Below are 12799 nucleotides of genomic sequence, written 5' to 3'. Positions count from 1 at the left end.
TATCACTTAACTAACACACTTACGTAACATTGTGTTGAAGTGAACTTTCATATATAGAATTTCAGATGTTCACGACACATAAAAACAAAATATTTTAGGTAAGAGAGTATGAATTGTCATTATTCAGGTCAAAAATTGGATCTCAGAGTTGATAAATAAGTAGATCTAGTCCCCTAGTTTGTATATCCTTGAGCCTAGACTGGATTGTAATTCTTTTTGACCTACACTCTGTGTTTTCTCCACTACAATATACTGCCTTATCCATTTCATATCCATGTAAGATTTTACTCTCCCATTTTGAACAGATATTAATCCAGCATTCTGTTTGCTAATTATCATGTCTGTCATAGACCATATTGAAGCAATTTACATAATTTAATCATGCCCTTATCATATAGCTACAACAATATTTAACCCCTTCTCTATTATTGAATATAAAGGGTGGTGTCAATTTTTTTTCCTACAAGTAACATAGCCATGAAGGTTTTGTACATAAATCTTTGTTCATGTCACCTTAGGAAAAATTACTTGAGAAGGAAATGCTGGTTTAGAGAGTATGAACATTTTAAAAGTTTTTGAAGTATAATGCCAAATTGCTTTCCAGAAAGGTTGTACCAATTTATGTTCCTGCCAGAAGTGAATGAACATTGCAGTTTTAATTTCCTTTGGGGTGGGGTTGGAATTAACAGTATCACATTTTTACAGTGCTCTGGGGGAATTTTACTGCCTCACCTCTGTGTTACTCTCATGACTACGTGAGAGTTTTTATGATAAGAAAAGTACCAAATCAGGTGCTTCTAACTCAAAAAGGCAAAAAGCTTTTCTGATTCTCTCATAGATTGGCTAAAGGAGGGAAGAATGAAAGGCAAATCATTAGATTAGATACGGAGGTGAACCTAAAATGGGATTGTTATTTCACTGAGTGTTATTTCAAGTTTCTTCTGTTTTGCCCACAAGTCTTCCTTTTCACTAAACAAAATTCACATGAGAGTCTATCAAAGCAGACTGTGTATTTTCTGAGACTAGGACTGGGCCCATAATGCTTGCCTCTTCTGACTTGGCTTTGAGTACGGGAAGTGCAGAACATCAGAAAAGCAGCCTCTGCTGAAACTGTTTCCCCAGCTCCGGGAGTATTGTGCATGCCATCATCCAGGGATGCATTAGTTATGTTGAAAAAGCTCAGTTCTTAGAATACCCTTCATTATTTATTTAAATACACCTAGGATGACCCTCACAATAAGTTCATCTTTTTAAAAAATGTTTCTCGAGATTTCAGTGTCCTCATCAACTAGGATAATTGTTTAGTTGCAAGTTTCTAGACACTTACTGGGGACTTGTTGAAGCAGAATCTCCGGGTAGCCTACTCAAGAATCTGAATTTTTAGTAAGTGGTACTTCTCAGACATTAATGTACTAACAGATCTCCTGGATATCTTGGTCAATGCAGACTGTGATTCAGTTTTTCTGGGATGGGGCCAAGGATTTAGTGTTTCTAATAGGCCTCCAGATGGGGCCATGGGCTATACTTTGAGTGAATCACAGCAGTTTGAGAACCAAAACTTAAATTCATTTTCCACTCTCTACTTTAATCACTTTATATGATTAGTGAATCAGGAGGAATTGGTCTAAAAATAAGTGGTTTTAAAATTATTTTTAAATTTTAACACTATGAATTAAACCTGAGCAGAGATGCCACCACAAGCATACCAATAAAGCATAGGATTCTGGCAATGAGGACAACCAAAATTCATAAAGACTAGGGAAGAAGAAAAATTATTAAGATATTGTTGCCAGTAGTATAGTCCAAGTCATACAGGAGCCATAAAACACTTAAGGTAATTTTTCTCCTGATTCTTCCCCCTCCACAGTTAACGTCACTTGAAATCTCAGTCTTACTTATTCCTTAATGTTCTCTCCTTCATATGGTCCTTTGCCATTTATGCTTCTTTTTCTTTTGTTGGCTAAAATTTAAATTATATTATGAAGCAATTCTAGCCCTACTTATGAATACTACCTTGATTCTCTTTTAGCAGAGGTCAGGTATCTTATTAGACTTCTCATTTTTCAAAGAAAAATTATAATCCTACCTAAAATTGTCAGATGCATATGGACTATGTGAATCTCAGATACTTAAATGAAGTAAGATCTTGAATTCACTCTGGCCTTAAAACACTCTAAATAAAAATACTTAATAGTCTTTTAAGCAGATATATGTAGGAAATATGTGCACACTTATATGCCATAGTTTCTCTGGAATATCTACAGGCAGATTACCACACTAAGGCATTGAGAATTTAGTAACCAATAAAGTAAATTGCTTTAGATACTGTAAATATTGTTCCAGACATTTAAACAATCTATTTTTGTATTAAGTCAAATCATCAGAAATCTTGCTATCTACTCACAGTCATACTAAGGACTTGGATAATGTATGTTGAATATTATGTACTAATCCTTACTCTTAAGTATTTTTCAAAGAAAAAATACTCTTAAGTATTTTTTTGGTATATGTGTTATTTATTTTTCCAAGTAAAACTAGAGTGAAGGTGCAATTGTTTTTTTTCCATTTTAGAGGCAAACAATGGAATTTTTTAAAATCACATGCAATCAAAAATGCATTTGTGAAATCAAATGCAATACTATAATTTGTACTCTGTTGTTTAATTGGGTGCCATCAGGTTATTTTATGTTGTTATATATTTTAAACAGTCTGTGAATACTAACAGGGAACATTTATTAAATGACCCCATGTCTCTCTATCTTCCCACCCTCATAAGGAGGCGTTGAATAAAATTAACTTTGATTTCAATCAGAATTTCAGTATTAATTATGCTTTTCCTAAATAATCATTTTTATTTTTATTATATGAAAACTATGATACAGGGCATTAATTGTTTTTGCATTTTTCTTGTTGGTTTTTGTGGGATTAGAGCTAACAGTGACTACATATGCTGTTCTAAGAATACTTTTGGAATCCTTAGTCTTTTTCACAATGTCACTACAATGGCAAATAGAGGAAAATAAAATATTTTGACTTGGATTAAAGTAGAGTCACCAAATTGCAGATAAAGGAATGGAAGATGACTGAAAGTCTTCTAGATTCGTGGATTTTAGAGTTGTAGGACTCAAAAAATTTTTAGCCTGAATGTTGTTTCCTAAAAGAAAACATGGATACTTGGTATTTTATAGAAATAAAGGACAAGTTCACAACAAAACCACTTCTGTTTAGATAGCTCTTGACTATTCAAATACTGTTTATTTGTCTGCTCTCATACAAATAACACATAAAATCACAAGTATTGTGTCTTTATCAGGTTTATTTATCAACAGCATGCGGCCTGCTCTGGATTTACAATAAAACTCAGATATGACAGGGTCTCTGCTCTAAAGGAATTTATAATCATTTTTTCCTTTTTTCTCTCCCAGTTTTATTGAGATATAACTGACATAGATCACTGTATAAATCTAAAGTATATAGCATAATGATTTGACTAATATACATCATGAAATGATTACACAGTAAGTTTAGCAAACATCTACCATTTCGTATAGATATAAAACAAAATAAATAGAAAAAAAAAAAAACTGTTTTCCTTGAGATGAGAACTCTTAGGATTTACTCCCTTAACAACTTTCATACATAATATCCAATAGTGCTAATTATATTATGCTGTACATTACATCCCTAGTATTTGTTTGTGTTATTGCTGTAAGTTTGTGCCTTTTTGCTGCCTGCATCCAATTGCCCTCACCCTACCTCCTACTTCTGGTAACAACAAATCATAAATTTTTTTCTTGAGTTTTTTGTTCTGTTGTTGACTTAGAATATTATGTTATGTTTTGGCAGACAATATAGTGATTCAATATTTGTATACATTTTAAATGACCACTGCTATAATTCTAGTTACTGTCTAACACTATACAAAGAGAGTACATAATTATTGACTGTATTCCCATTGTATATTCCATGCCTGTGACTCATTTATTTTGTAACTAGAAGTGTGTATTTCTTAATATTCCTCACCTATTTCTTTCATCTGCCTAGCCCCTCTCCTCTCTGGCAACCATCTGTTCTCTGTATTTATGACTGTTTCTATTAGTCATGTTTGTTCATTTATTTTGCTTTTCAGATTCCACATTTAAATGAAATAATACAGTACTTGTCTTTCTCTGTTTGACTTATTTCATGTAGCATAATACTTTCTAGATCTATGCATGTTGTCACAGATTTCATTCATTTTATGGCTGAGTAATATTCCATTGTTTATATATATATATCTTCTTCATTCGTTCATCTATTACTGGACACTATGGTTGCTGACATATTTTGGCTACTGTAAATAATGTTGATCATTACAACCAAGTAAATCAACAGTACACAGTATGAAGCAAGATGAAAATGTACTATTTTTTTTTTTTATTTATTTTTATTAGTTGGAGGCTAATTACTTCACAACATTGCAGTGGGTTTTGTCATACATTGACATGAATCAGCCATGGAGTTACATGTGTTCCCCATCCCGATCCCCCCTCCCACCTCCCTCTCCACCCGATTCCTCTGGGTCTTCCCACTGAAAATGTACTATCTTAACTACTGTCACCGGAATTCTTTTCAGTTAACTGTTCTTGTTCAGCGAAGTAACAAAGTAAGATTTTTGAGGTGGAAGACAAGATAAAAGCAGAGCAAAAGAGACAAATCAACTTTCTTTTATTAGAAATAAATATGAATGGGAAAAGTAGGAAGAAAGGATAAGTGAAGTGACAAGACAAGAGATGAGAGGTAAGAAACACAGCTTGACTTTATTAAATATGGAAATAATATGAGATTTTTGAGGAAAACAGCATCAAACTATAGATGGAACTTCTTTCTCTTCCTCAACTACAAATCCTCTGTAATAGTGTTTTGTGGGCAAAGGCCATAGCTAGTTTTTGCAAAAGAAAACTGACAAGACCAAGTATAGGTTTCAAATATGATCGACATCAGGATATAAACTATATGACTAATATTGTTTTCTTCTTTTGCAAAGTTTACTTCTGTTTGTCTGTGTTTTTTCCTGTTCTGCTGGGGTGGCAAGTATTAGCCACAGTGTCTCTGATTCAAGTCTAGTGGAAAAGAAAAATTGACCTCTTATAGCTCCCATATAAATTCCACTGCCAGCCCTGAAGTCGCCACTTTGACTAAGGGATTTTAGTGCTCTGATATATCAAAGAAACTGAACAAAAATAGTTGCTTTATGTTTATATTTTAAATGGAGAACATTGCTTGAAAATGTACGAAGACTAAAACCTGAGGATTCCTGGCCTAACTTTAATTTTCAGATATTTGCAGTGGTGATTCAGACACATTATTATATTGAACTTTAAAGAGGAAACCTACCAAAAAATTTGTATAAAATCTTATTAAATAGCTTTTTAATTTTAGACTGGGTTTAGACTTACAGAAAAATTGTGTTGGCAGTGTAGAGAGTTCCCATACACCTGAACACTGAGTTTTCATATTATTAACATCTTACGTGAGCATGATATCTTACTTACAATTAAAGAAACAATCTTATTATTAACTAAATTCCACAATTTAGTTCTTACCTAATGTTCTTTTCCCCTTCCAGGAGCCTCTCCAGAATATATTACACTTAGTTATCACGTCTCCTTTAAGTGTTCTCTTATCTGTGACACCTTCTTAGACTTCTTACTTTCTATGAACTTTGACTGTCAAGGAGTACTAGTCAGATTTTTTTTTTTTAATAAAATGTCTTTAAATTGGGATTTATCTTATGTTTCTCATGGTTAAAACTAAAATTGTATGTTTTTGGCAATCAGAACCAAAAGGTAAAGTGTCATTTTTTTCATGTGATATAAAGGGTACCTACTATCAATATGACTTTCACTGTTGACATTAACCTCTATTTGTCAGCTTACTGAGTGTTTGTCAGGATTCTCTACTCTAAAGTTCTTTCTTCCCCTATATGTTTTGGAAGAAAGTCACTATGTGTAGCCCACATTTCAAGAGTGCAGAATTATGCTTTACCTCACAGAAGGGGCTGTATCTATACAAATTATTTGGAATTTTTCTACATGGGTTATTTGTCTATTCTCCCTCTTTTATTTATGTATCAATTGTTTATTCACATCAGTGAGAAACATGCATAGTTATTTTATACTTTGGATTATCATCCACTGTTACTTTATTTACTTTATTTTTCAAATTGCTCTATCTTTGGCCATCAGGAGGTTTTTCGTTGGTACCTCTGTCCATTTTACATACCTTCTCCATTGTGTGTGTATGTGTTAGTACACACTAACTTCTTTCTCACAACACAAGATTCCAGACTCATCTTGCATGTTTCCTCCTTCACATAGACAATAAACTGTGTCTCCCAGAAAAGTGTTTCCCTTTTTATTTAAGAACCATATTAGAAATACTCTAACACATTAAGATTAATATTTAAAGGTCAACATCTTAAAATATATATTTTAAATATGTTGCATAAATAGATGCAAATTTAAAAAACAGTATTCTTCAAAGAGAAGTTATATAATGCAAATGATGAAAATGCAATAGTCATAATCTGAATATCAATTCCAGATTATTTTTAAAAACAGATATGACTTGTGGAGGTTGAAGAAAAATAAATGAATTAAATACTTTATCTTGTAAAATGAAAACCAATGATATATTTAACATTAGTTTAGATAATGTATAATTATAAGAAGAGAATGGCTTTGGAAAAATTGAAACTAAAAGATTGGTGCTCGCTTCGGCAGCACATATACTGGAATTGGAACGATGCAGAGAAGATTAGCATGGCCCCTGTGCAAGGATGACACGCAAATTAGTGAAGCGTTCCATATTTTTTAAAAAAAAAAAGAAAAAGAAAAAAAAAAAAAAGATTGGTGTTACAATAAAAACATGATATAAGCAACGGTGGAGATTTTTTAAAAATATAAAGTCACAATGTCATTTCTTTAAGTGGTGCTATGTGCTAGGTCACTATAAGAGTCTCGAGAAAAGCCAATATGAAGATAGAACTAAAGCATGGGGAAAAACCAGAGAGAACCAGGAAAACAGAAGCAAGGACCATGATAGGACATGTCTGAAGTGTGATCTATTATTGTACTTTTCAGTTACATCAGCTGATGAATCCTCTATATTATAATAACCAGTTTGATCTGGGTTCTCTTTTCCCTGCAGCAGGAAAATTTTAGAATGATTTGGTTACTAACAGGTGCAATCAAGATTCTGTCTGAAACTGAAGATTCCTGCCAAAACTACATAATAAAAATCCTAAAATATAGTAAAACAAAAGGATATATAAAATCATAAAATATAAACAGTTTACAAAAAGAAAAACCAGTTATAACTGTATTTTACTTTCTATAATTAATATATACATATCTGTCATATATATTATCTGTGCATAGTCTGAGATTATGCAAATTATTCATGACTTTTGGAGTCAAGATGACAAGATGGAGGATTACACAGCTCTGAGTCAGACTGAGTGGCTTTAGATTCTGGCTCTATCTCTTTCTAGCTAGTGACCTTGAGAGAGATGCTTAATGTATCTCAGTTTTAGTTACTCATATTTTGTATGAGAAATATGATATTAATATCAAAGTGTTATAGCAAAGATCAACTTAGTTAATACATGGAAAGAATTTAAAACTGTGCCTGAATATAGTCAGACTTCAATAAATATTACTTACAATTTTAAATTGGTAAATTACTTTATCAAAAGCTAAATATCCTCAGATTGAATTCAAGAACAATGATTAAAGTCCCTCACTGCTTATAAGAGACCAAGAGGGGAAAAAAACAAGTAGATCTGAAAGTGAAAAAGAAAAACAATATACAAAATCTTGAGAAAACCTCAGGGCCCTTATAAACAGTTAGGAGTTTGTTGTTGCTTTCTTTAGAAGAAAATGTCTGTTTTTGATCATTGTATCTACATTAAATAGCACAGTACCTGACAGTAAATATTTGATGAATGAAAGAACTCTTAGACGAATGGTTAAAATTGAACTCATGTGTATCAGTGTACATGTTAGACACACAACAATCACATGCATTGAAAGAGGCATATGTAAATGTTCGATAGATTTGACTGACTACCAATCTCTGCTCAGATTTCCTTTAGGGATTTCATTGAATTTTTAATTGGGTGATATTTTTTCTTTACATTTTTTGTTTCATGACTATAAACATCACCTTTTCAACAACTCTGAGTTTGAGAAAGATTCCCTAGTTCTCCAAAGTAAATATATAATTGATATTTATTGATTTAAATTGAAGGATCATGTTTGTGGTTTTGTTTACATCATTTTTTTAAAGCAGAAATACTTCTGCATTTGGTTCTCTGAGGAAGGCATAAACTTTATGAAAATTTTAAGATTAATATTATTGTGTGTTCATCCTGGCTTTCATTCTCATTCTCTTCCTACCCACTATAAAATAGATAGTTCAATTAGGGAGAGTATTTTATATCTTGAGTCTCACTGCTTTTAGAATTGCAAGTTAAAATAAATGAATACATGCAAAATAAATATTGTATATTGTATTTCAAAACCCATGTTTTGATCTGAGCTCAATATTCTGTATTTTACAGGGAGCTTACTATAAGGAGTAGAGTTTTTCTGGATCTGATTCTTTTTTGCATAGAAATTGGAGTTTAATATTCATTCATCTTAGCACTAAAGTATAATCAAATAAACATTATTCATTTTTACTCTAAACTTTAAATAATACAAAGGATATTCATCAGATATATTTCATAACTGTAGTGAAAGTATCTGACAGTTTTGCAAGTAAAATATAATGCTGCATATAAATTATATTACTGCTTATGTTTTATTTGAAATATTCATAATATTCATTTTGTAAATACAATATGTAGTACAGGAAAATGACAATATTGTAATTGAACATCTACAAAAAATCTTGCCTCTGAAAAGTTTAGATAAAATCAATCTTGCCTGAATTTTACTGGGGGATATGAAGACTAATTTGCTCATCTTCTTTCTTATTCTGGGAAGTGGTTTATGTAAGATATTAATGTCACTTCTTGATTTCACTTTAATCAATAACTTGGTAGAAGTATAGCACAATTGAAAACAAATATCTGTTACGTTTTACAGACCTCACCACACTATTAGTAAATCCACACAAATGTATACATGTCAACATTCTCTATTAGATTGTTACAAAATTGAATTAAATAAAGGAAGAGGTAGTAACATAAACATTATATGAAATATTGCAATATGTATCTAAAATGGAAGTTTTAATTTTTGAGGAATATGTCATTAATAGATAATATGCTTTCACCATTAATGTTACTATAAAATAATGAAAAGAAAATCATCAGGTTGCCTTTGTGTGAATAATAGACTGAAATAAACTAGAGGCAAGAATTGATTAAATGTGATTAGAGTGTGCTAGCTCATTGGAAAAGAACATACATAAAATTCTCACTATTTTTTCTCCTTGACATTAGCACCTCTTTCTTGTAAAAAAGCACAACTTCCATGTGGTAAGTCTGTAAAAACGTATGTCCATATCTTGCAAGCTAAGTAGCTTCAGTTGTGTCTGACTCTCTGCAACTCAATGGACTGTAGCCAGCCAGGCTCCTCAGTCCATGGGTTTCCCCAGGCAAGAATACTGGAGTGGGTTGCTATGGCCTCCTCCAGGGGATCTTCCTGATCCAGGGATCAACCTGGGTCTCTTAAGTCTCCTGCATTGGCAGGTGGGTTCTTTACCACTAGTGCCACCTGGGAAGTGATATCTTAGATGTTAATTTTTCTTGATTTAATTAATTTAGGCAATACTAGCAATACAAATGCTTTTTAATTAATTTGCAGTTTTCCAAAAGAAAATCTCTTGAAAAACACTGAACAAGGCAAATTTTTAATAATTAAAGCCAGATATGTGCTATGTGGTTAGTTGCTCAGTTATGTCCAAATCTTTGAGACTCCACGGACTGTTGGCCACCTCTGTCCATGTGGATTCTCTAGGCAAGAATGCTGGAGGAGGTTGCCATGCTCTCCTCCAGGGGATCTTCCCAACCTAGGGATCAAACCCAGATCTCTCACATTGCAGGCAGATTCTTTACCATCTGAGCCACCAGGGAAGCCCAAAGCCAGATATAATGTTAGATTTTCTTTCTTAGAATGTTTTCAAGGTTATCAGAATTGGAGATATTTTAGCATTTCAAAATTTTTTCTAAAGTTTTAAAACTGAAATATCAAGGTGATCAAAATTGTTCCCCTCCTAAAAAATTAAATCATCTCCCCAAAATATGTGGGAATTTGAGAATACCTATTTAGTTAGGAAGACTGTATTATGTGGGAAATGAAAAAAAAAAAAAAAAGAGAGAGAGAAACAATATATTTTGCCTAGGCTTTTAAAGGACACCTTGCATGATTTCGTAACATGTGAAAGGAATTATTGTACTGCCAAACCACAAAGAATTTAAATCTAGATGTTATGAAATAATAGGACACCAATTTGAAACATGATTTATATTATCTACACTTTTTGGAGTCAGTGAATTACCTCCATTGAGTGAAGTTTATTACCTGGCCCAATTAAGTTATTCTTATAAATGAAATCAAACTAGGAGACTCCTGAAGTATAATAACAAATAAGATCACAAATCTAGATTTCTAAAACCAACCTTCATTTGTTTATTAACATCTAAATCTTGAGAAAGAAGGGAGTGTTTGGAAACAATACTGGATTATGCTCACATTTCAGATACTTAAGACAGTGAAACTATAGGCTTTCCCAACAAAAGAGTCTGAAATGTGGTACTTGGGTGCAACCTCAAAAACAACAGGATTATCTTGGTTCATTTCCAAGAAAATCATTTGACATACAGTAATCCAGGTCTACACCCCAATCATTATGCCAAAGAAGCTGAAGTTGACTGGTTCTATGAAGACCTACAACACTTTCTAGAACTAACACCAAAAAACAAAAACAAAAACAAAAACAAAACATGTCCTTTTCATCAAAGGGGATTGGAATGAAATGTAGAAAGTAAAGAGCTACCCTGAATAACAGTCAAGTTTGGCCTTTGAGTACAAAATGAAACAGGACAAAGGTTTAAAAGTTTTGTCAAGATAACATGCTGGTTATAACAAATACTCTTTTCCAGCAATCCAAAAGACAACTCTACACATGAACCTCATCAGATGGTCAATACTATATCAAATTGATTATGGTCTTTGCAGCTGGAGTTGGAGAAGCTCTAGAAGTCAGTGAAAACAAGAACCTCAGCTGACTGTGGTTCAGCTTATGAACTCCATATTGCAAAATTGAAGTCAGTAAGAAAAACCACTAGGCCATTCATGTATGACCTAAATCAAATCCCTTATACAGTTCAGTTCAGTCACTCAGTTGTATATGACATTTATGATCCCATGGACTGCAGCACATCAGGCTTCCCTGGCCATCACCAACTCTCAGAGCTTGCTCAAATTCATGTGTATCAAGTAGGTGATGCGATCCAAACATCTCATCCTCTGTCATCCTCTTCTCCTGCCTTCAATCTTTCCCAGCATCAGGGTCTTTTCAAATGAGTCAGTTCTTTGCATCAGGTGACCAGAGTATTAGAGTTTCAGCTTCAGCATCAGTCCTTCCAATCAATATTCAGGACTGGTTTCCTTTAGGACTGGCTGGTTTGATCTCCTTGCATTCCAAGGGACTCTCAAGAGTTTTCTCCAACACCATATATCAAAAGCATCAATTCTTCAGTGCTCAGCTTTCTTTATAGTCCAACTCTCACCTCCGTACATGACTACTGGAAAAACCATAGCTTTGACTATGCAGACCTTTGTTGACAAAGCAATGTCTCTGTTTTTTAATATGCTGTCTAGGTTTGTCATAGCTTTTCTTCCAAGGAGTGAGCATCTTTTGATTTCATGGCTGCGGTCACCATCTGCAGTGATTTTGAGCTCAAAGATAACCCTATATGCAAGACAGAAAAAGAGACACAGATGTATAGAACAGACTTTTGGACTCTACGGGAGAAGGTGAGGGTGGGGTGATCTGAGAGAATAGCATTGAAACATATATATTATCAAGTGTGAAACAGATCACCAGTCCAGGTTGGATGCATGAGACAAGTGCTCAGGGCTGGTGCACTGGGAAGACCCAGAGGGATGGGATGGGGAGGGAGATGGGTGGGGGGTTCAGGATGGGGAACACATGTAAACCCATGGCTGATTCATGTCAATGTATGGCAAAACCCACTAGAATATTGTAAAGTAATTAACCTCCAACTAATAAAAATAAATTAAAAAAAGAAAATAAAATGGGGGTGACACTTTATACAGTGTCACTTTACATTTATACTTTATACACTTTTATACAGTGGGGGTGACAAATAAATTCAAGGGATTAGACTTGGTAGATAGAGTATCTGAAGAATTATTGATGGAGGTCTGTAACATTGTATAGGAGGCAGTGACCAAAACCATCCCAAAGAAAAAAAAATGCAAGAAGGCAAATTGGTCATCTGAGGGTTTACAAATACCTGAGGAAAGAAGAGAGGCAAAAGGCAAAGGAGAAAGGGAAAGATATATCCAACTGAAAGCAGAGTTCCAGAGAATAGCAAATAGAGTTAAGAAGGCATTCTTCAATCAACAATATAAAGGAATAGAGGAAAATGATAGAATAGGACAGACTAGAGATCTCTTCAAGAAAATTGGAGATCAGTTCATTTCAGTTGCTCAGTCATGACCAACTCTTTGCGACCCCATGGAGTGCAGCATGCCAGGCTTCCCTGTCCATCATCAAT

At 33.5% G+C, this 12799-nt stretch overlaps 1 non-coding gene across 1 annotated transcript; it reads left to right on the top strand.

The window, feature by feature from the left end:
• The first annotated feature begins 6748 nt into the window (after positions 1 to 6748).
• Positions 6749 to 6855, top strand: LOC122437449. The gene has a single exon (XR_006268274.1). It is a non-coding gene; the product is annotated as a U6 spliceosomal RNA (small nuclear RNA).
• The last annotated feature ends 5944 nt before the right edge of the window (positions 6856 to 12799 follow it).

This window comes from Cervus canadensis, chromosome 2 (assembly GCF_019320065.1).
Source record: "Cervus canadensis isolate Bull #8, Minnesota chromosome 2, ASM1932006v1, whole genome shotgun sequence".
Classification (NCBI taxonomy): Eukaryota; Metazoa; Chordata; class Mammalia; order Artiodactyla; family Cervidae; genus Cervus; species Cervus canadensis.
The sequence above is the reverse complement of the archived record's forward strand: the minus strand, read 5'-3'. Positions and strand labels throughout refer to the sequence as shown.